Source organism: Mustela nigripes, chromosome 16 (genome assembly GCF_022355385.1).
Source record: "Mustela nigripes isolate SB6536 chromosome 16, MUSNIG.SB6536, whole genome shotgun sequence".
In the NCBI taxonomy this organism is placed as follows: Eukaryota; Metazoa; Chordata; class Mammalia; order Carnivora; family Mustelidae; genus Mustela; species Mustela nigripes.
This window is the reverse complement of record NC_081572.1, coordinates 2,870,229-2,893,832: the sequence shown is the minus strand read 5'-3', so window position 1 is coordinate 2,893,832 and position 23,604 is coordinate 2,870,229. Positions and strand designations below refer to the sequence as shown.

Here is a 23,604-nt window from a genome sequence, read left to right as displayed (position 1 = left end):
AGGCCCCGGCAGGGGGGGATTGGGGACCATGAGACAGGGCAAGGAAAACCCCGACTCTGCCGGGTTGCTGGGGAGGCGCTGGGGCCCGGCTGGCCTTGGGGACCCTCCTTAGCATTCTGGGCAGCGGCCCCCCGCCCGGCCTGCACAGAGCAGCTGTGGAAGCCGCAGAGATTCTGCTCCTGTCCTCATTCTGGGGTCCCCCTTCTTCCCTCTCCCTCCAGCTCATCAGCAAGTGTCAGTGAGCTGGCAGGCCAGACACCCGGCAAAGGGGCCGTGGAGACATCCTGCTGGTTTGGGCAGAGATCACTGTGCTGCAGGCCCAGTGCCGGCGGAGGAAGTCCTGAGAGGCAGAGCTGCGGGGCAAGGGGGTATCTGCAGAGGCCCGGCCGGCCCCCACTTCTTCGAGTGGTTTTCCCTTTGTTCCCACAGACCCACTGGAGGTGGCCCTGTGAGGCAGGAACTAAGGACCCTCCCCCTACCTGCCCGGTGGAATGATTTTTTGCCAGAATGTTGGTCTGGTTGGTTCAGGGTATCCCAAGCACCAATCACGGTGCCCATCGGGGCTCAGGGCACCTGTGCTGGCAAGCCTGTCCCTTCACGGGACGATGGGGGGCGGGGCTGGGTCCCTGCCTGTGATCTGCCCCCTGGGGTGGAGGGGGAGGGGGTGTGGAAAAGTTGACTTAAGGAGTTGGATTTTTTTTTTTTAAAGAATTTTGTTTATTTATTTGACAGACAGAAAGAGAGATCACAAGCAGGCAGAGAGGCAGGCAGAGAGAGAGGGGGAAGCAAGCTCCCTGCGGAGCAGAGAGCCCGATGCGGGGCTCGATCTCAGGACCCCGGGATCATGACCTGAGTCAAAGGCAGAGACTTAACCCACTGAGCCACCCAGGTGCCCCTTAAGGAGTTGACTTAATGATAAATGCTTATGATATAATGTAAAACTTTCCAGAAAGACAGTCTTTCCACTGCTGGGAGTGAGTGTACGGTCACTCCAGGCTCCAGTGTCAGGGGCCTGCCCGCCGCAGTGGGAGGCAGGAGCAGGGGTGTGATGGCTCAGAGGAGAGACGCAAAGTGCCATCAAGACCCTGACCGGCTGGAGGGATGCAGGGGGAGGCCCTGGTGCTCAGGGGAGGGTAGAGGGACCCAGAGGCCCAGTGGGGAGTGGCCAGGTCCTCTACCCTGATTTCTCCTCCCCAGCCATCTTGCTAAGGCCAGTGAGGCCCTCCATTAGAACCACCGCCTTACCAGGGACCTTCACTTCGCTGCATGGTAAGCAGACACAGACCTGATCTTGGCCATCAAAGGAACAAAATCCGCTCTCTTTCGGGACACCCCCCCACCCCCAGAGACCACCTGCCCTTCCATCAGCCTCAGTGAGGGCCAACAGGAGCACCAGGCATCAGGTGTGGGCAGCCAGGCCAGCCTTCTCCCCATCCAGGGCAGAAAGCCAAGTGCCTGGACCTGGACAGGCCTCTCCCGTGATGACTTCTGTCCTGTGAGGATCACGTCAGGGCCTCACTGTGTCCCCTCTCTCCCCTGGAGAACGCTCCCTGTCTCCCCCAGGCACATGCCTTGGGCAGAACTGTCCACCCTACAGAAGGTAGGGCGGCTGTGAAGTCAGAGAGAGAGATGTGTGTCGTGCTCTCTGCACCGTGACCTGCCTCCCGCTCCCCGAAACCAGATGATAAATTACTCTGCCCAAGCGGAACACGCCCGGACAAGCCTCCTTTCTAACTGTAATTAATACCCTGGGGAAAACACAGACTCGGGGTTTTTATACTTTTGCACAAACACGCGCGAGTACACAGACTCTGCTTTCTGTTACCCTCCAATCCTCTCTCAAATATTTCATGTCCTGCTTCCTTTGTGGGTAGCACAAAACCACCCAGCTGGATATATCCTGAAAGCAAAGGGAGGCACTGGAGACCCTCTCCAGTCCCTGGGACACAGAACGGGGGAATTTGGGAGCTGACTTTCTGGGCCGTGTTGCTCGTGTGTCTGATACCATATAGCTCCAGCCTCCGCAGAGTCAGAAGGGGCCATAGGTTTGGGTGACCTCTTCGTGGTCAAAATTTGGGGGCATCTCCCCCTACCCTTTTCTTTCTGTCATGGCAGCCTAACTAAGGCACTAGTCCAAACACACATGTGCATACTGATCTGAGAGTTCCAAATATCAGATATTTCTAAAAAGGCTCTATAGTGAGTTAGGAGCCTTGGAGTCCCATGAAACTTGACAGCCAATGACCCCGACAATGGAAATGCTTTCTGGAAGGGTAGGAGAACCGTCATGGGCCAGGAGGGGTGGAGTCCTCTGTGCCCCCATGCTCATCAGTTGGCTTCTTTGGTGTGGCTGGCAGAGGCATCTATGAGAAAGGCTCAGACACCGAAGCTCAAGAAATCCATGTTCGATTACCAGGAAAATCAACTTTGCTCAAGGGACATTCTCAGCCTGGGCAGAAAGAGAAAGCCTGGGCAGCCAGGCTATGGTCTTGCCTCAGTCACTTGCAGTGTGAGCCTGGGCCCATCACCTGCCCATCTGAAGCCTCAGTCTTCCCACCTGTAAGATGGATGCTGCATTGAGGCTCAAATGGGATAACACATGTTGAATGTGTCTAAGGTCCCGGGACAGATAAAAGTAAGAGTGTGGCTCTGTCCATGCCTAGATCGGCAGAGAAGGTGTGGGAACAGGGTTTCAGAAGAGCGAATGGCCTTGGCCTCAATGGGCCTTCCCCACTGCTTGGTTTCTCCTGTTGGGATGAGGAGGACGCTGTTTGAGGTTCGCTGTGACGCGCACGTACCCAGAGGCAGTGGGGCTGCTGGCGGCTCTGGCTTCCCTTCTCTCTGGTTTTCTGACCTCCCCTCCCACTGTTCCACTCCATATTCTTTACCATCAGAATGTTCCTGGGAAGAGAGTCTGCATAGAGCTCCCTGTAATCATCTTTCAAGAGCTAAGCCCCTGCCACTGCGGATTCCTCCTCGTCGAGGAGAAGGAGGCCAATCTTACGACAGATGAAATAACCGCATTTGTCTCTGTACTCAGACCATGTGCTCCCAGGCCTACAGGCCGTGAATCAGGACTGCAAAGGGGAATGGAGATGAGGGCCAGGAACACACCTGTGTGTCCTCAGGGCTGCCTGTGTGTATGTGGGCACGGGGGAGGGGGGTCCAGACAACCTCATGGTCACCATACATGACAGGATCTGTGTTTAAGTAAGAAGAAGGTTCCATTTCCAGTCAAGATGGGGAAATAGGGACTGACTTACTTTCCTACCGGCACAACAGGTAAGAGCAAACAACTCAGTAATGGTTTTCTTTTCTTTCTTTTTTTTTTTTTTAAGATTTTATTTATTTATTTGACAGACAGAGATCACAAGTAGGCAGAGAGACAGGCAGAGAGAGAGAGGGAAGTAGGCTCCCTGCTGAGCAGAGAGCCCAATGCGGGCCTGGATCCCAGGACCCTGGGATCATGACCTGAGCCGAAGGCAGAGGCTTTAACCCACTGAGCCACTCAGGCACCCTTGGTAATGGTTTTCAAGACACGGGACAGAAGACAAGGAAGCACAGGGATCCTTGAGAGCGGGAAACCATGGAGGGGAGCTCCCATGGTTCACAGTGTATAAAGCTTCCAGGCCAAGGTGCAGGGGCCCCAAGTTGTGCCTGGTGAGCTCCCTGAGCTGAGGAGTCAGATCTTAGAGTCTGGGGATACCCAGATGGATGGACTTGTACAACAGAGCGCTGGAGAGGAGAGAGCTGGACGGAGGGAGACCCTGGAGAACCATGGAGGGTCCCCAAGAGTATTCAGCTGAGTCCTGACCATCATGTACTGGAGGAAAAGCCCTGAGGCTCAGGAAAGAATCCCATGAAAGGATGATGGGAAGCAGTGCTCATGCCCATGGGACCAGAAAAGTGAGTGTCCCCAACTGCCTGACTAGAACCCTTCACAGTTCACGGAGCAATGGACAGAGTGCTCAGAGGGCCTTGCCTTGGTAGTGGGATTGTTTGACCCAGATTAACCATGGCTCAGGCCAATCTGGCAAATCTTTGAAGTAAGATCTGAGAGAAAGGGATCGAACTGTATCCAAGTAATTTAACCATGTCCCAGCACAAAACACAAGAAGATTTACAGGAATAAAAAATAGCCAGCACCCCAACATGGTAGAATGTACAGTGTCTAGCTTCCAATCAAAGATTACAAGGCATGCAAGACATAAGGAGAAAAATCAATCACTTGAAACTGACCCGGAACTGACACACATGTTAGAATTAGCAGAAAAGGATGTTGAAAACAATTAGAACTATATTCCACGTATTCCAGAAATTAAGTAGAGACATGTGAGATATTTTTTTAAAAAGTGCAAATTGAACTTGTAGAGATATAAACTAGTACATCTGAGGTGAAAAAAATACATTAGATGAAATTAATGGCAGATTAAACACTGTAGAAGAAAATATTAGAAGGAGCCAGAAAACACATGTTGTGCAGAGTAACAAAGAAGGCAATGACAGCAGGCTTGGAGATCACGGGAGCCAGGAAGGCCCGGAAACTTTGTAGCACTGAGAGAAAAAGCACCTGTCAGCCCAGACCTCTACACCCTGCAAAACTGTCTTCTAAAACAAAGTTGAAATAATGACTTTTTCAGACGTACAAAAACTGCAAGAATTCATCACCAGTAGGCTGGTGCTGTAAGAAATACTGAAGGGAGTCCTTTAGATAGAAGGGACAGGATGCCCGATGGAAATATGGATCCACACAAAGGAATGGAGACTACCAGAAGCGGGAATTGTATGGATAAACAAAGGAGTTTTTTTTTTCTTAGTACTTAAGTCTCTTCAAAATCCGACTACCTAAACAAACAAAAATAACACTGCGTTGTAAGGTTTATAACATAGGTACATAAGGCCAGGAGGGAGGAACGGAAGAATGTTTATACTGCATATGAAGTGCACTGACATCATTTGAAGGTTGACTCTAACCGGCTTAAATACCACATAAACTCCAAAGCAACCATCAACTTAAAAAAAAAAAAAAAGGAGCTGTAACTAGTAAGTCAAGGATGGAAATAAAATGGAATACAACAATTTTAAATACTCAATTCAAAAGAAAGCCCCCCACCAAAAAAGAAAAAGGATATAAAAAAATAGGAAAAAAATAGTGAGTTACAGATTTGCTTCAAGATCAAAAATCAACCAATCTAATTCATCAAATTAACAAAGTAAAAAACAAAAGGCACCTGATCATTTTACTTGACTCAAGAAAAGAACTGAACAAAATGCTACGTCCATTCTTAATAAAAGCCAGTAAAAACTCCCAGCACACTGGCAACAGATGAGGGATGGAGAGGAATCTATGGGAAACCTACAGCGAACATCGTAATTAATGGTCAAGGAACTACTTTCCCTTTACTACCAGGACCAAAACGAGGACATCCGCTCTCACAACACTTCTATTCCACAGTGTGCTGAAGGTTCTAGCTAGTGGACCAAGGCAACAAAAAGGAATGAATGACATCCAGATTGGAGAGGAAAAGGAAAACTGCTCACAAAGAACATGATCGTCTGCAGAAAATGTGATGAAATCTTTAAAAAGCTACTAGAACTAGTGGGTAAGTTTGGTAAAGATGCAGGATGTAAAATCAATATATAAAAATTAAAAAAAATTTTTCAATACATAAGAAATTGAAGGAAAATACCATTTAAAGGGGTATACAAATAAAAAATACTCAGGGTAAGTCTGACAAAAGATGTGCAAGACCCATATGCTGAAAAGTATAAAACTTAAATAAATGGAGACTCGTAACTTGTTTATGAGGCAGAAAAGACTCAGTATTATTAAGATATCAATGATCGTCCAATGGATCTACAGATTCAGTGCAATCCTGATCAAGATCCATGTAGGCTTCCCCATCCCGCCCACAATTTACATGCCGATCCCAAAATTCATACAGAAATTTAAGGGGCCTGGGCACCTGGGCAGCTTAGCCAGTTAGGTGGCTAAACATCTGGTCACACTCAGGTCGCAATCCCAGGGTCCTGGGACTGAGCCCCACACTGGGCTCCCTTCTCCCTCTCCCTCTGTACCTCTCCCCCTGCTCATGCTCTCTCTCACTCTGCTCTCTCAAATAAATAAATTAATAAATAAAATCTTTAAAAAATGGAATTTTAAGGGGCCTAGAATAGCTGTTTCTTGTTTTCTTGAAAAACAAGAACCAAATTGGAGGGTTAACATTACCTGATTTCAAAACTGATTGTCATAAAGTTATGACAATCACGAGAGTGGGGCAGGATGTCAAAACAGACTATATACAGATCAGTGGAACCAAGTCCAGAAGTGGGCCCACGCTTAAACGAGCGCTGATTTTTGTGAAGGCAATTCAAAGGAGAAAAGGAGTCTTTCTAACAAATAAAATTGAAATCAACACACGGATCCAGATCAGAAAAACGAACTTCAATCCATACCTTGTACCATACATAAGAAGGAACTCAAGACAAAGCAGAGACTGATACGTAAAATCTAACACATATTCAAGGTCTAAAGAAAGTACCAGAGGAGAAAATCTTTGTGATCTTGGATCAGACTAAGGTTTATTAGATTCATCAGAAATACGATCTCTAAAGAACAAAGGGATAAACTGGAATTTATCCAAATTTAAAACATTAGCTCTTTAAAAGACACTGTTACAAGAGCGGAAAGACAGATGAATTAGGAGGAAACGTACCTATGAGGGACTTGTACCCAGAGCATGTACCTATAAGGGACTTGTACTCAGTATACATAAAGCACTCCCCAGAACCTACAGTAAGAGGACAAACACCCAATAAAAAAAACAGGCAACAGTTTGAGCCGACGCTTCACCAAAGATGATGGATGTCAACCCCACGGGGAAACACAAACTAGACCACAATGCGATACCACCCCATGCCCATCGTAACGGCAAAACTCCCCGCAGCCAACACCACCGAGGACTGGAAAGGATGTAGAACAGCGACCCCCACACATGGCCGGCAGCCCTGTGAAATGGTAGAACCACTTTGGAAAACAGTTTGACATTCGCTTTATGCTCACCCGAAAAATCCAGCCATCCCGCTGGGTGGGCGTTCTACCCAAGAGAGAAGGGGCACGTGTCTGGGCAAAGACTTGTGCAGGAGTGCGCTTGGCTGTGTTCCGTGGAACGACCATAAGCGGGAAATGACCCCAGCATCGTTCCAGGGGCAATGGAGGAGTACCCCGTGGTGTCTCGGGAGCACGGAACACTAGCCGGCAATGAAAAGGCGTGGACCGTTCACGCGCACTGTGACCTGGGTGAGCCTGTGACCCGGGTGAGTCTCAGAGGGCTCATGCTGAGAGCGAGAAGCCCAGCAACCAACGAGAGCCCGTACGGTGTGATGTTAATGGGGATGAGAATATAGACCGTTCTAGAATGACAAAACGCAGGTAAGTGTTTGCCTGGAAGGGCCCTGGAGGGCACAGGCGAAGAGACGAAGGTGCCCGAGGAAACTTCTGGGGGTGATGGGCACGCCCAGTATCTGGACTGTAACGACGACGTCGCAGGCATAAACACACAACTGCACACTCCATAATATGCATAATCGACGGTGCGCACCTCGGTAAAGTTGTTGAGAAAACAAATGTGCAAAAACCTGAGTTTGCAAGCCAGAAAAAGTACCGCAACATTCCTTAGAGGGTGATGCCTTAACCTAAGACAGATTCACCTGAGGCCTCCTTTGGTCGCGTCCCCATAAAATAAGACACCGGTCACAAAACGGCCCATCAGGAAGGCTGCGTGGCAAGGACAGACCTCGTCGGTGAGTGCTGGGGCCAACGCGGTGCCCTCTCTTCATCTCCCCCCACTCAGAACCGCTTTGAACACGGACAGAGAAAGGACGGCCACTCCCAGGGGACCCTGTCATGCCCAAGGGGAGGAGCCCTGAGCTCTGCCTCACTGTCCCCATCCCACCAGCGAGCAGAGCCAGAGCTGCCCCCTGCACCACCCCGTGAGGCCCCACCGTGACCGACCTCCTGGACAGAACTCCCTAGCCACTTGGACAGTGCCCGCTTCGGAGGCACGGGTATATTCAGGGCAAAAAACAGTACAAAAGAGATCAGCAAAAGAAATCTCTGGTGTTTGGCTCAGGAGGAAGTCAGACTCTGCCACCTGACAGCTTTACGTTGCGTGTCTGATCTGTGGCCCGAGACCCGGGGGCCCTGGAGGGGAATCTGGCGGGGGGCCCAGGGTCACGAATACATAGCAAACCTGCATTTCCTCATTTGTTCACAACAAACATACGTTAAGCTATGATAAAATTCTCCTGCAAAGTAAAATTTTGCAAGCGAATTTACAGAGGGGATTGGCTGCAGGCCAGTGACGGGAGGCGTGGCTGTGAGGAGCCTGCAGACCGAGGCCTGGGGTCGGGAGGGTTTCACGGGGAGACGGAGGCCCATTCCGCAGCTCCCTCCCCAAGGAGACCGGGCCAGGAGGGGACACTCAGCACCCCAGGTTCCGAAGGTCTCACGGTCCAGGGACAGGCGCGTGAGCACTGAGTGGGGTTGGTGGGGGGAGGGACTGCCTCTCTGGCTTGTGGGAGCTCCTGAGCCATGTCACCCATCAACACACTCCCGTCCACTCATGTCCCTTCTGGTGCCTCTGGCCCCCACTCCTGCCTTCCTGGCACAGATGGGGCTGGTGCTTCGGGGGACGAGAGAGGTCACGGACGAGGCGCTGACCAAGACAAACCCTCCATCCTCTGCCCCCCCATGCCCCCACGCACCCCACCCCCCCGCCTCCCCCAAGTGAGCCGGAAGCCCCAGAAAGCCCCAGAAAGCCCCAGCATTCAGCGTCAGCAGCTCCCAACATGTTCTACATGCGCACATCTGTCAAAAAATATTCAGGAGAAAAGAAAGAGAAAGTCTTTATACCTTTTATTCAGCCAATTTTCCCCGAGGCACTGTGGGCGCTCTAAGAAAAGAAGGAGAGAGAGAGAGAGAATTACCATCAGTGCCGCCACCGCGCACCTGACCGCCGACTGCTGTTTGCTCGCTGACAGGTCAGGTCTGGAGGAGGAGGGGGCGCAGGAGCCGAGGAGACCCGCCGGGGAAGCCGGGCCGCGTCGGCCCCGGGAGCGCGGCTGGGAGCCCACGTTCCGTTTAGCAAAGACAGAGGACCACAGAACACCGTGGGCCCGTGGCCCAGTCTCCTAACACATCGTCTCTGAAACGGGCATATTCTGTTTTCTCTCTTCCGTGGGCCCCACACTTGGAGTGACCCCCTTCTCCGTCTTCTTCCCCAACCCCCCTGGTTTGGAGGTTACCCACACATGGAGACTCTGCCCACTAGGAATGGTGGCATTTAACCCCAAACTGAGCCCCCCGTCACTCCGCACAGATCTGTCCTGCTCCCCGGGGGTCACGTCACGCTGCGTGGAGTCACGGCGTGTAGACCGAATTCAACACTCGTCAACACGTGACACGAAGAAAAGCGGATGGGCTGCTGTGGCTTGGAGAGTAGACAATGCCACAACCCACAGACACAACATTTCCTGCCCTTTCCCGCCAGGGCCCTTCAGAGACTGGAAACGAGGCGTGGGCGTCTGCGCTCCTCATGGACTTCATTTTTCCTTATTTATGTTAATAATGTTTCAGAATTTTTAAGATTTTTATTTTTCAGTGACTTCTACACCCAGTGTGGGGCTCGAACTTACAGCCTCGAGATCGAGAGTCAGTTGCGTGCTCCACCAGCTAAGCCCGCCAGTGCCCCGACGTTTTGTAGTTTTATGTGTTCGTATTGCGCACGTCTTTTCAAATGGTGACAAAACACTTAGAAAAGTTACCACTTTAACCACTGTCAAGTGTACAATTCAGTGGCATTAAGTCCGTTCACGCTGCTGTGCAACCACTATCTGTTTCTAGAACTTTCCATCACCCCAAGAGAAAACTGCACACTCATTAAGGAGCGCCTCCCCTCTCCCCACTGTGTGTTTTAAACTCATCATAAACACGATAAAAGCAAGCGAAAAGCCTCTGGAATCCAAGGCCAATCAGACTGGGCCTCTTCCTCGAGGCGGAGAAACATCATGGTGGTCACCATCATCAGCGTCGTCGCTAAGAGCTGGTCCCGCTGTCACGGGCTCTGCACATTCTGGGCGTCTGGCCCTTGACAGCTGTTGCCGCATTCGGCCCTGGGAACCCTCAGGAGCGTGAGCTAACTTCTGCCCCCCTTTCCCAGATGAGAAAACGATTTGGCTAAGCAGTGGCGCCCCCCCCCCCCCACCGTTGCAGGGGCAGCTGGTTCCCTGGCAGGTCCCCAGGCGCCCCCTGCACTCCCTGTGACCCGCTGATGGACGGTGCCCTTCTCCATGGGAAAGGAGCATTTAGTGGCCCTGAGCCGGCCCTGCGTGCTGCTGGAGTCTGTGTGAATCAAGGTGGTGGCATTTCCTGGACAATCTCTCCCCCCGCCCCCCCCCCCCCCCCCCCCCCCCGCCGCGGCCCGACCCGCGCCAGGGCAGACCACGGCGTGGGGCGATCTTTCACGCCCCCTCGTCGAGGCGCCTGCCGCAGCCTGTTTTTTGGTCGGCATTTTCTCTCTCCGGCCAAGTGGCAAGCGCAGCTCCTGGCGCGCGTCCAGCCGCGGCTCCCAGAGCCGCCGTGGGGAGGGGCGGGCGGCTGTGGAAGGCACCGCCGGATGGGGAAGGCGTCTTCGCAAAACGAGATGGATTGAATCAATCAACTCGCATAACTGCCGCCTCCAGTTGATTTGGGGGTTTTCTTATTGTTGACTTTCTTCTTGGTCTTCGAAAGTGAGTTTTCCTCCCAATTCAATTCAATTTAGTTCCATTTAATTCAATCCATCCAGCCCCGGTGAGCGAACCACCCAGAGTGCGCGGCTCAGGAGTCCGCTCCTCGGGGCTGGTCTGAGGGTCTGGGGGTACAGTGCTGCTCCTGTCCTGTGTCCCTCCCGGCTTCTGGCTCCCACATCCCTGCCCCTGCTCTCCAGGCTCTGTGCCCAACCCGCATAGCTCCTGCAAGTGCTGGGACACTCTGGAATTCCCAGCCAGGTCAGTGTAAGGCGTCCACACCCACCACCCTGCCCCTGCCACCTGCCCTGATCTCCAGGGACCCCAACAGTGTTCCAGTTCCCTGACATGTCTTCCATTGTCACAAGTACCCTCATTTGGTCAAAGCGAAAATACCTGGTATGAACACCAGTGGGATAGGTGCTCAGTCCCTGTCCAGACACTCAGAGGCTGGGGCCCGTGTCCATCTCCAAAGAGCCTCTATGTTTCCAAAAATGCAGAACCAGAGGGCTATCAGGGGGCCCGCTGAGCCCAAGGCCTCCAGCATCCGTGGCATGCAAGGGTCCAGCCTGTTTTCCCAGCGCTTCAGGCCACGGGGTCCCCTGGCCCTCACTGTCCTCTGCTGGAGTACAGAACCTCCGGGGTAGTGGGGGTTCTCTCCTGTGCCCACGGGCTGCGAAGGAAGCGTCTCCCATTGGGACCCACTCCTGCTGTGGCCCGGCCACCTCCCAGGTGTGAGCCAGACAAGGACGAGCCAACCCGCAGGGGGCCTGCCCTGCACTTCCGGGATGAACCCTCTTCTGCTGCGTCACGTCGCCCGCTCTGCCCCACCACCTGCGCTGGGGGCGAGAGACAGGGAGGGAGACGCCTGGGGTCTTGCTGATGACAGCCCAGGGCGAGCTCGCGGGTTGGGAAACAGGGAGCAGCTTCCCAGCCTCCCTGTTAGCAAACACGGCTCTCCCTGCTCAGCAGGATAACCAATTACGGTGATTTTTGCGGGGATGATCAGGTTCCTAGAGGGACACAGCTCATTAGGCCGGGGGTGCTGACGTCCCCAAGTGCGCTTGGAGAAGGACCCTTCAGCGGTGTCCAAACACAGCAAGGCTCGATGACTGAGCTCGGAGGGTCTTCACCCTGCCCGCCCCCCCTCACAACGGCCTCCACGCAAAGTCTGTGCAGCAGCGAGACAGCAGCGACTCAGCCTTTGGGGCCTGGTGGGCGCGGACTCACGCGGCGCGGGGGCTGCTCTCCAGCTGCGGGGGCGGGAGCTCCCATGGCCCGGCTTGGCTGCCTTCACCCTTGACCGCACACCCCACCTGCGGAGCCCGGCACGGGGCTGCCCCACGGGGAGGCAGCACACGTTTGCTGAATGAGTGAAGGAACCCGACAGGGAGCACTGGCCTCCAGGGACCCAAACCGCATTACTGTTCTAGAGAAGGGCCTGGGTCCTTCTGGAGTGCTCTTTGCTCCCGGGGATCCCATCGTGGATGAGCCTCAGCCCCCATGGGGACCCCTTCCCCATCTCCCTGCCTGCTGGCTTCTGCTTCCCACTCGCGCCCCAGCTCCCAGCGCCTGGCCGAATATGTCGCCTCAGCGAGTCTCCTCCGCGGGAGTCCTTGCTCCTCTCTCAACTCGGCTCCATCCAGACGACCCAGGGGACCCTGCGACCCTGCTTCCTTCTGTCCGTAACACGTTCTGTCCTCTAGACGCCGAACTGCGGCCCCCTGTGTGGCCTTCATCACACCAAGAACATGAGTCCATGAGGAAAACCAGTTTTTAGTGTGCATCATCCAAACGACCTGCCCCGACGGCGGTAGCCCAGGCCCTTCCCTCTCGTGAAGGCTCTGCCAGCCGCCGCCGGGGTCCTGGCCCGGAGCGGACTCACCCCGCTGCGGGTGGGAACAGAGAGAGCCGCACAAAGCAGAACCCGTGTTCGCGGCGGGCAGGGACTCCTGTTCACTGACGCTGCCCCTCCCATCACCGTCTCCGCTCTGATCTACCGAGCGACTGATGTGCCGGGCACTGAGGGTGCGTGGCAAAGCCCACTTCCGTCGCACGCGGTGGGCATCATCGTCGTGGCGTCCGGGCGAGAGAGGAGCCCGTCCACGTGCATCCTGCTCTGAGCCTCCGGCTCTGAGCGTTCGGACAACGAACGCATCCTGGGCCCCTTCTTAGCTTTAGGGCAAGGATAAACCAGGCGGCCTCAGGTGCCGCGGCTCTGGGGTGAAGGGGAAGCGGCCCGTCTTGCCGTGGCGTCCAGGAGGGCAGCGCTTGCCGATGCTGAAGGGGTAGGCGCACCGGTAGAGACCACAGACCCGTTTTTGCAGGAGGCGGCTCAGGTCTGGAGCAGGGAGAGGGGGTCCTCCCGCGAGGACACAGGTCTTCGTCTGCTGGGCTGCTGTAACAACGTGCCCCTGCCCTCCCCAGCAGGAAGGTCCAAGGTCAGGGAGCTGGTAGATCCTGGCCGCGGGAAGAGCCTGCTTCCTGTCTTCCCGCTGTCCTCACAGGGTGGGCACAGAGCGAGCTCTCCGGTCTCTTCCTCCAAGGACCTTAATCCCATCACCACCTCGGCGGAGACCCCACAATACCAGCGCAGTGGGGGCTGAGATGTCAGCCTGGGCATTTGGGGGACGCATTCGGTCAGTCCAGGACACCTAGAGGGCCAGACCCACACCTGGCTTTGCTCCTTCTGCTTCTCCCCAAGGGTGCGGTGGCAGTGCTGGCTCTCAGGGAAAGTCAAGGCAGATTTTCTTTGGCACCAGGAAGGGCCTTGGGGGCCCCCTGCCCCCCCTCCCCAGGTGGTGGCCCTGCCCCTGGGGGAGGGGCAGGGCTGCATGGAGAGACTGGGGTAGCTGTATGAGGCCTGCCTGTCTGCCCTGCTGTCTTCCCTGGGATTTTATTAAATGGCCTGTTCCGTGCTCTCTCCCTGAGGGGAACTGGAGGTGAAGGGCGCAATTTTATAAATAAAAAATTAACTGTGGGTGGCTTAAACATGACTTTTGATGATGGAGATCATGATGGCACAGCCACTCCAATTTAAAGGGTTTTTTTCTTTTTTTTTTTCTCCTTCTGAAAAGAAATTCACCTTTGGAGAGGAGGGGGGAGGGCGCTGGCTCTCATCTCAGAGGCCTCAAGCGGCTGTGGGAGAGACAGGGAGTTCTGGCAGGTTCTGGCTATTGGCCTGGCGGCAGGGGCAGCCCTGGGCTCTGGGTGCACAGCCCGCTCAGGCCTACAGGAAGCTCCCCCACCACCCCACTATGGACCTCTGCGGGGGGGAGAAGGTAGGAGTGCATTTACTCTGTGCTTAGAGCGGCCAGATCCCTCCCCCAGGAAGCCTGGCGGGGTTCAGGTGCCACCCGCCGGAGCCCCCCAGCTAGGCTCTCAGGCCCCTCTAGTGGGGGCAGGGCGCACCCGGGCTTTACGTGCCCTCTGCCTGCAGGGACACACCCCGGCCCTGGCATCGCGGCTCTGCTGCCCCGGCCCAGAGCAGGTGGGCGAGGGCCCGTAGAGCCCAGCTGGCTGACTCGTGAGCCACAGCCGCAGCGTCTACGCAAACTCTCCTGCCTCTTTGCTCCCCAGGCCCCGCTCTTCTCTGATGTTCTGTGGCCAGCTGGCTCTCCCGGCTGCGCTGGGCTTTGTGACGTCCTGATGAATGACAGGCCCAGTCCAGTGTGCCCTGTGCAGCCCCGGGCCCAGGCTCACGCTGGCCCTGTCGGGGGTGGTGTGGGCCGTGGGCACCGTGCCCTCAACGGGGTGAGGGCCGTGGGGGAGACGTTGCCCGGCGTTAGCTGAACTCGGCGCAGACCTGGGAAGGGAAGGGAGCTCACTGGCTACGGGACAGGGGCCGCCCGCCGCCGAGGGGCACCGACAGCATCCGGGGTATCCATGAGCACTGCTGTGTATCACCCTCCTGTCCCCTGGGCAGCCTGGTATGGAAACTGAGGCCCAGAGGTCCCCAAGACCGACACTGTCCAGAGACCCTGCTATGGATGTGGATATTTCCAGGGTCCCCAGTCACGGAAGGGAAGCAGCGGGGTGGGCCTTCAGCAGAGACCCCCGCTCCCCAAACCCGTCCAGCACCAGGTTGTTTCAACACGTCTGCAGAACCGCACGAGGCCGACAGCACGCAGACCAGATGCCAGTTGTCCTGGCAGGAACGTGCGGCCGCCTGGACCCCAGAACGCGACCTTGTCCAGAAACAGCGTCTTTGCAGACGTAGCTGTCTAGAGGTCATGATGAGGTCGCCCTGGATTAAGAGGGGCCCTAAGTGCAGAGAGTCTGCCTCCAGGAAGCAGGGGGAGGACACAAGGCAGAGGACAGGCACGGGAGGCAGGCCTGCGGCGGCGAGTCTGGCAACGCATGGGCCTCCAGGAGCTAGACGGGGCAGGAGGATTCTCCCTGGGGCCTCCGGGGAGAGGCTGCCACCCCTCAGGCCGGTGGGAGAACCACTCTCCCCGGTTGTGTGGTGATCTGTCATGGCAGCTCCAGGATGCCCCCCTGGGGGCTTTTCCATGTGCATTAGAGCGGCCACACACTTGTCCGGCGGCCTAGCAGCACGTCCCTCCCCCGGCGTGACCCTCTGCGACACGAATGCCGACATGCCGACCCTGAGACGGTCACCTCTCCCAGGGGGGTCTTTCCAGGGTTCTTCTCCGCAAGCTGGGTACCCACGCTGGTGTCGCACCCCCAGACCCCGAGAGATACCGCTCAGTGTAAAGACTCAGGAGAACCGACGTTCCCCTGAGGGGTGTTCTGAATCCACTTCTTAAATTTGTTTCGGATTTTTTGGTTTTTGTTTGTTTGACTTTTCTTTTTTTACTGTGGTAAAATAACGTAACAAAATTTAAAATTTGAACCAAAATGCGTAATTTTTATGTGCACAGTTCCGTTCATTAAGAGCATTCTCATTTGTTGAGGGTCCGTCCGTCCATCCATCCATCCATCCATCCATCCATCATCTCCAGACATGGTCATCGTCCCGAACCCAAACTCCGTCTCCATGAAACGGGCTCCCCGTGCTCTGCCCCGGGAACCTCCCTGCTACTGTCTGTCCCGGTGAGTCTGACAACCCCCGGGACCTCTGTCACTGGTCTTTGGAGGTCACACGATCTTCGTCTGTTTGGGACTGCAGGACTGCCCGTCCTGCAAGGTGTTCGAGGCCCGTCCGTGTCAGGGCAGGAGTCAGAATGTCCTTCCTTTTCATGGCTGAGTAATGGTCGGCTGCGTGTGGCCGGAGCGTGGTTTGCTCATCCGCTCGTTAGTCAGTGGACGTGTGGGTTGGAAGCCACGTCTGAAGCCAGAACCATGCACTTGTCCACGCTTCCTATCTGGCCCCTGCAAGTTCAGAAAACCACAGCAAAAACTGTGGCCCAACCTCGCTCGCTGAACGCTCTTCTCCGATCTTGACTTCTGTCTCCTGACACACTTCCATCTTATCTGGTGTCCTTACGAAAACGGATATAAAGCTGCAGAGCACAATGAGAACGGAAGCAGTAAGCCATCGCGGGCTCGTGGTCCTTCCTGATGTCATGCCGGGCCACACCCCCCGGAGAGCGGCCCAGTCTCCAAGTCTGTTTATCTGCTCAACCCTACCTATCGGGTCCGGGCGGGAAGGGCACAGCAATGCACGAGAGGGATGCCATGCCGGGCGCTGGGGAGCGCAGACCCTGGGTCTTCCGCACCGTTGGCTGCTTGGTTTCCACGCCGTGCTGACGTGCTGGTGTCTGATGACGTCAAAGGGGCCGATCTTCCCTCTAATGCAAACCTAAGGGGCAGCAGAGGCCCGGTCTGTGCTGCTCCCCACGGAGCTGGGCATGTGTTCTCTTCCACGCTCAGCCGAAATGGAGTTCAGTGATAGCCACGTCTCCGCGGCAGGCCACTCTCCACTTGGCTGCTCTGTCTTGGCTCCTGTCCCTCCTGTTTCTTTAAAAGCTGGCTCTTGAGTATGGAGTCAGCCTGGGCTAGGTGCAAAGCCAGAGCTGGGAGGTGTCTCCTACCGGTGAGTTCTCAAGACCCCCGACATTCCCCAGCAGGTGACCTTTAGAAACCTGAAGATGCGTGACCTCTCCGCAGAGAGTGGCAGGTCTGCCCTGAGAACGGGACCCCTCCGCAGAAGCACCGGGTGGGACGTGTGGGGTTCGCCCTGCCCCGTTGGGTCTGTGAGTGGTGCCACTGGGGGAAGGGCTGGTGGCGGAGACAGGCCAGGGAGCGGAGACGGTGCGCGGGGTAGACAGCACCGTGCAGCTCGCAGACGACCCTACGCTGGCTTCTCAGAGGAGGCATGTTTCCTATCAATAATTTAGACATGCCCTTTCTCCTTTGAGAGATGGGAAAAATCTCATTTCCTGAGCAAATCCCCTAAGAAGCCAACCTGTTCATTCCTCGAAGAGTTTCAGAAGTCTGTCTCGATCAACCTACTTACAAAACAAAAGCAGATAATGGGCCGAGAGCGCCGGGAGCTGGGTGTTAGGAAAGCCGTCTGCCGAGCCCGCCGGCGAGGGCCTGGGATCCGACCGGGACCGCGTCAGGAAGCTCCGTCTGCCGCCTCCCGCCTCCCGCCTCCCCGACTCGTCTCTGAACAGCGGCGAGACCCAGAGAACAGGGCTGCACTGTTCCAGTTCGACGCAATAGCTAGAAAATCACTTGCAGAAATAGTGGAAAACGATGCAGATTTTTCCATTTGGGGGAAAATCGTGAGATGGGGGCCTGTAGCTCTTCCCAGCAGCCTCCAGGGAAGGGCGGACCCCCTCTGTGCTGGGCGCTCGCAGCAGAGGGCCTGGCGTGCTTGTTACAGCTTCAGAGTACGCACCTCCCCTCAAGTGCCTCAGTTTACTCTCCTGTGAGGTGGGGGTAAAGACACTTCCGCCCCCTCAGTGAGGATGAGGGGAGATCAGGTACCCGGCCCGCTGCCGGGGAGGAGGCGGCCGGCCAGCCACAGACACGAACGGCAGGGCCCGCCCCCGAGCTCGCAGTCCCCTTGGGCTGGGTTCCCCCAAATAGGAAGGAAAGGGTGCGGCTGTCCCAGGCCCCCAGCCCTGGGGCACAGAGGGAAGTTTGCGACAATCTCTGAGGATGCTCCTGCACCTCCCGGCCCCAACGTGAAGAGGCCAGCAGGTTCCTCCCCGCTGGAGGGGGGGGGCGGAGACTTGGGTGGGCTTCCTTTGCTCCGAGGTGCCCCTCTGTTGGAAGGAGACTCAAACCCAAACGAGCGCGGCACCACCTGCGCGAGCTAAACTGTGCTCCCCAGGCTGGCGGGTTTACCCGGGAGGTAGCAGGTGTGCAGCGAAGATGGTGGTTTTCATTTGTCGAGTCTGTTGCACTCAGCACCCATCATCCCAAATCCTCCCCAGGGCTGCCAGGTGGGCGTTTTTGTCCCCGAGCGCTCGTGGGGAAGCTGAGGCTTCTCCAGGTGGCCACACTGGCCGAGGCCAGTGGCCTTGGGTGGTAGAGGTGTCACTGTCACTTCCTCTGGGGGATGAGGCTGGAAGAGGCTTATGGGCCTTGACTGGGAGCCAGCGACTGGGAGCCGGGGCCTGCCCCTGAGGGCTGGGGAGGGGTTTCCCTGCTTACGGGGTGGGGATTAGCAATGTCACCTGCCTCCTCGCTCTTCCTGCAGCTGGCCAAGGACTCCTGAGACCGCTGAGCCCTGTAGACCCACTTCTGGAACTGCCACGAAGCCTGGACATCGGAACCGTCCCCGCCACCGCCTTGTGCGTCGGCCGCCAAGGTTCCCGTCTGTGCGGGGGCTGCGGGTGTGTATGGGGAAGGTGCTGGGAAGAAGGCAGAGCCCACTCTTAACCGATCCCCTGCTCAGCTCCGTCCTGGGCCCTTCTGCTCCAACCCTGCTGCACAAGCAGGCCTTTCATCTTCTGTGTCCTGATGCTTGGACATCGGGACCCACCTGACCCCGGAGGGGTCTGGCTAACTCCTCAAGAGAGCAGACCGCTAGCCAAGGAGGCCGCCTTGAATACGCAAACCAACCAACCCAGACTCTCTCTACACTGGGGCCACCTGCCCCCTGCCCTCCTCGCCCAGGGCCAGGTACCGGACAAGACGGCCTCCTGCTCCAGAGCTCACTGCACACATTCATCCCGTGCCCGTCTACCTGCCCACCCGGTCCTTCCCACGGAAGCCATGGTAAAGGCTCCCGCCCACACGTTCCTTCTCCCTCTGCCTCCTCACTGACTCTGATGCTTCCCCAGGAGGGGCACCTCCTGCTTCCAGGAACAGTGAGCATATAAAACTCCTGTCCTATCATTCTGTGTCTGTGTGTCTTCCTGCGCCCCATTAAACAAATCCTGGGTCCCTTTAAAGCACCTGCTGGTCCCCGTCAGGATCTCCGCTCTTGCAGGGGTGAAACTGGGGGCTCCCCCAGGGGGCAAGGAGTGAGGTTGTGCACCACCCAGCTTAGAGACCACACTCGGCCCCAAGGCCGCTGCCGCAACTGCCTCTAACTGACGATTCCCATTCAGAGACTCCCTTTTGGAACCAACATGTCTCCAGCTGCTTCACCAGTTCTGGAGCCTTCTGCTGGAAGCGGTCTCAGACGTGGAGTGAACGTGGTCTCCTGTCATACCCGCGTCCCGGCGAGCATCTGCCTGTGACGAACCCACATTGACAAGCAGCTAATCTGCAGATTGTGGCCTGTATCGACAGTTCTGTTTATTTAATAATAGATGGTGCCGGGCCTTTGCTCATGCCCTGAGTCTTTGCGGAGACGGGAAACATGATAAATTGTGAATGTGTTTATGCTGACATTCCCGAGGCCCTGGGGCTCACGGTCAGGACTTCCAATAATAATTACAAAATGACTTTGGTCAGGGGAGGGGCCCCTAATGAGGACAAGGTGTGGGCAGACGGGCTTCCGCGGCTGGTCCGCGCTGGGCGAATATTCGCTCCGACAGACGTGCTGCGGCGAGTCACAGCCTTGCCTGACCCGATGGACGTCTGGTTCACAAACACACTAGAGGGGAGCTGAGGGAGGGTGCCTCAGGGAGGGTGCCTGACGAGGCTCGCTGGACAGCGCCCCCCCCCTGCCCTGGCTCTCCGCGGGCCTCCCAAGCGAGCAAGCCGGCGGTGCCTCTGGGCTGCCCTGCCTTTGCGCCTTCCATTCCGAGCAACACATGCCTGGAGGTGCCTCTCCTCAACCTGGCTCCACCCTCCAGGGAATCCTGGGGGGAAGTTTCCGGCCCAGTCGACCCGGGTCCCTTCTGGACACAGCCGCCACCCGGCTTGCCGTGCCAGGGTCACTGCCAGCTCGGCGAGCGGACAGAGGACTGGCTGAGAACCCCAGCCGCAGCACTTCCCGGTGTGGATCCGGCGCCCTGGGCTTGGAGCCCTGGCAAGCTCGCTCTCCCCGCTCCTCCCTGGAGTCCTCCCTGAATTGTCCCCTGGCTTCTCCCCACCCTCCCTCCGAGCCCCTCTGCACCGGCCCTCTGTGAGTCGGGCCTCAATCCTGCATCACACACCCGACCCCGTCGGACGCCTCGGGAAGGTTCGGCAGGTCCAGACTCCACCGGCGGCGGCTCACACGGGGGGCCAACCTGCCTTGTGGCCTCCCATGCCCCAGCTTCCCTCTCACGGCTTCCCCCTTGGCTAAGAAGTGGAGCTTCTTGTGGTTCCCTGATGAACGTTTGTGTTCTGGATCTTTCCTTCCCCTGCTGGGAAGGCCTACCTCTTTCTCTCCACCGACAAACTCATTCAATGAAATCATCAGCGGCCCTGGTCAGCCCTCTCTTTCTCAGCAGGGGGTGGGGCTGTTAAGTGGACCCTCTCCCCTCCCTGAGCAGCCCCTGCCCTGCACAGGACACCCACCCGGTCCCCTCCTGCCCCTCCAACCCCCCCTCACCCATCCCGTTTGCACTCCAGCCTCCTCCAGTGGGAGACAGAGAATATCCTTGCTCCCGCGGGCTCAGTCCTGGCCCTTCTGTTCTTACTCCGTGCCCCGGCCCCAAGCCACCTTGTCCGCACTCTGGCCATGCCCCCACCTGTGTGCAGCGAGGCCTGCCGGGGCCCCTCCGGACACAGCCCCCAAGGCTTAGGTCAGCTCAAAGCGTACCCGTGCGGAGTGTCTCCGACTCCTCCAACCCGACACGTCCAAGGCTCAGGGCCCCTCCAGAAAGCTGGGCCCGTGTTGCAGGTGCCCATTTTGGTACCTGGGAGTCCTCACCCATCCAAGTGGGCAAGCCCTTGTGCCCATCAGCCAGCCTGAGCCCGATTCTGTCACTGTGACCTCTAGAGCGTGTCTAGAGCGCGTCTGGAGTTCATTCACTTCTCTGACCTCGCACCACCTCCCACCTCCCCAGCTTGGACACACACTTCCCACCTGGACTGAGCCCCAAGTGGTGTCCTGCACCCACTCGGGCTCCCACCAGTCTGCTCTCCACTTAGCAGCCAGGGAGACGTTTTCATGATGCAATTATGATCATGCTCCCTCCTTCCCATTAACACACTTCCCCCGCTTCCTGGAGAGGCTCGGCCTGGCATACAAGGTCCCGTGTGGTCCTGCAGCTGCTCCTGGCCCCCTTCCCAGGCGGGTTCCAGCCACAGGGACTTTCTGTCCTTCCTTCTGCCTGCAGCACTGTCCCCTTCCAGGCAGTGGCCCGTGCTCTGACCTCAGACTAACCTCCCATAGGACCATGCAGGATTGCTTCTACTTTCAAAGCATCCTGGACCCCAGCCCTTTGGCCCTCTGTGATTCTTGCCTCCCTTCTCCTTAGTTAGAGCATCTCCGCTCCACTCCTTAATCCCCGGGCACTGTCTGATCTTAAGCAACGTGAGATGAGCAACGCGACAGGAAGCGGTCACTCAGATCCTCAGGCCCCGTGAACTGAAGAGCTGCCCAGGTTCACATGCATTTTGGGGGGAGACTGTGTTTGCAATAGGGGCAGGGGGAGCCCCTGTGGTCAGAGAACAATGCTCTCCCCTGCCCCCACGTCCACCGCCAAGCCCCTGGGACTGTGACCATGTCGGGTTAGGCAGTGAAGGAGGATTATGGCAGCAGATGCAGCTGTGTTTGCTCACCAGCTGACCTTCGAACCGGAGGGTCATCTTGCATTATCCAGGTGGCCCAGTGTGATCGCGGTCCTTAACCACAGAAGAGGGAGGCAGGTTCAGAGTGAGCAGCTTCAGTGGAAGAAAGACCTGGCCACTGCCAGCTTTGCCGGAGGAGGGATGCAGTGGCTCTGGGGCTGGGGACAGCCAGGAGGCAGACTCTCTCCAGAGCCTCCAGAAGGAGCCCCACGGTGTGCTGACTTGAGCCCTGCGAGACCTGCGCAGACTTCAGACCTCCAGAGCCGCAGGGGGATCCGTCTGTGTTGCTTTAAGTCGCCATGTTTGTTACAGCAGCAACTGGAAGCTGATGTGCTCTTCTTAGGGGAAACGCCCCAGAAGCACACGGTCCTGGCTCTGTGTACCATTTCCTGCCCATCTCTCCGTCCGTCTGTCTGTCTCTCCTCTCCCTCCCGCCCTTTACGAGATTTACGGCTCACGGAGAACGCGGCGTGCATCCCACGTCCTGGCTGACCGACCTGGCACTAGAGGAACGGATGGGGATGAAGGTCTCAAAATCTCACAGCCCCCCAGCCCCCTCCTCAGGGCTCCTCCGCACAGCCGGGAGGAGGATTTCCTAAATCCCCTTCCTGGGGCACCCGCCCACTTAGCCGAGCCGCCCTGAGCCCTCTCCCACGTCTGTGGGCACTCTTGGAACACGGGGCTCTGCCGAGTTACTCTCAGGGTGGCCCCTGCTTCTCTGGATGGAGCCCCAGGTGGCTGACCCCACTGTGGGGGTGCCATTTGGGAGAGACGCAAGGAAAACTGACACCGGGAGCCTGGGAGGACCTTAGCACGTGAGGACGTCGGTCTCCTGACCTCCTCCCGGCCTCCCCCAAAGACGGGGTACAGCCAGCAGGGTCCCTCCTCCTCTAAGAACCCTCCTCCCCCTCCCCCCCCCAGACAAAGCCAGGGGGACACAGATTAATTCAACTTTTAATTACATTCACTTAACAAGATTATCCAGCGAGGTTAAAAAAAGAAGTCTGCCTCCCAAATGAAAAAAAAAGACAAAAAAAAAACCCGAAAACCCCTCTCTTTATTTATATCCAAAATATACAGAACCAGGAACGAATATTTCTTTATGGGCCATTTAAGATTTAATGTTTAATTTATAGTCACTTTCTCTGGCGGGGTGTCCAGGCACAATGTCAACATTTTTAATTAAATGAAAAAAAAACAACAACTTCTTTTTTAATCACCAAGAAAGATACAAATTTGAAAAGCCACATTTGGGCCAGTTAGCAGCAGCCCTGGTTTGCTGCTCTGGGACTCCAGATCACAGGCTGGGCAGTTTGTGTCCAGCTGGTGAGGCAGCCGCTGGAGCCCAGCAGCGTGGCCTCGCACGGGAGGCTCCCGGCTGTTTGCTGAGCACCTCCTGCGCCAGGCTCTGTCCGGGAAGGCTTACAAATTCTCCCGGCTCTCCCGGGTGAGGCGGGGGTGGGCAGGGATGGCTTATCGCCAACCAAGCCCAGAGAGGTTAAAGCCTGCATGAGGTCACACAGCAGAAGTAAATGGATGAGGAGTCCACTTGTGGATCAACCTGAATTCCCAAACCCAAGCTCTTTCCTTTCTCCCCACAGCCCGCTAGCACAGGCTCAGGAAAGAGCCTTCTGCCAAGCAGGTGTCTGGACTTCTGAGTCATCAGTGGCTAAAGGAAGTGGCCCAGATAGCGGGGCTGGGGCATGCAGCTGTACAAGGAGGACCAGTTTACTGCTGGGTCCCTAACACCCAGGTCAGGAGGCTGTGGGTTCCTGAACCCTAGGC

General features: G+C 56.5%; 1 protein-coding gene across 6 annotated transcripts in view; it reads right to left on the bottom strand.

The window, feature by feature from the left end:
* The window catches only part of RBFOX3 (RNA binding fox-1 homolog 3), a 398,328-nt gene that overhangs the window by 110,851 nt on the left and 263,873 nt on the right, over positions 1–23,604 (bottom strand). For 5 of the 6 annotated variants that reach the window (XM_059379596.1, XM_059379600.1, XM_059379598.1 and 2 more), the window contains one exon: positions 8,915–8,954. The exons of the other annotated variant lie outside the window; for it this stretch is intronic. The gene's annotated coding sequence lies outside the window, so the exon portion shown is untranslated. The remainder of the gene's footprint in view (positions 1–8,914; positions 8,955–23,604) is intronic. 6 annotated transcript variants of the gene reach the window in all.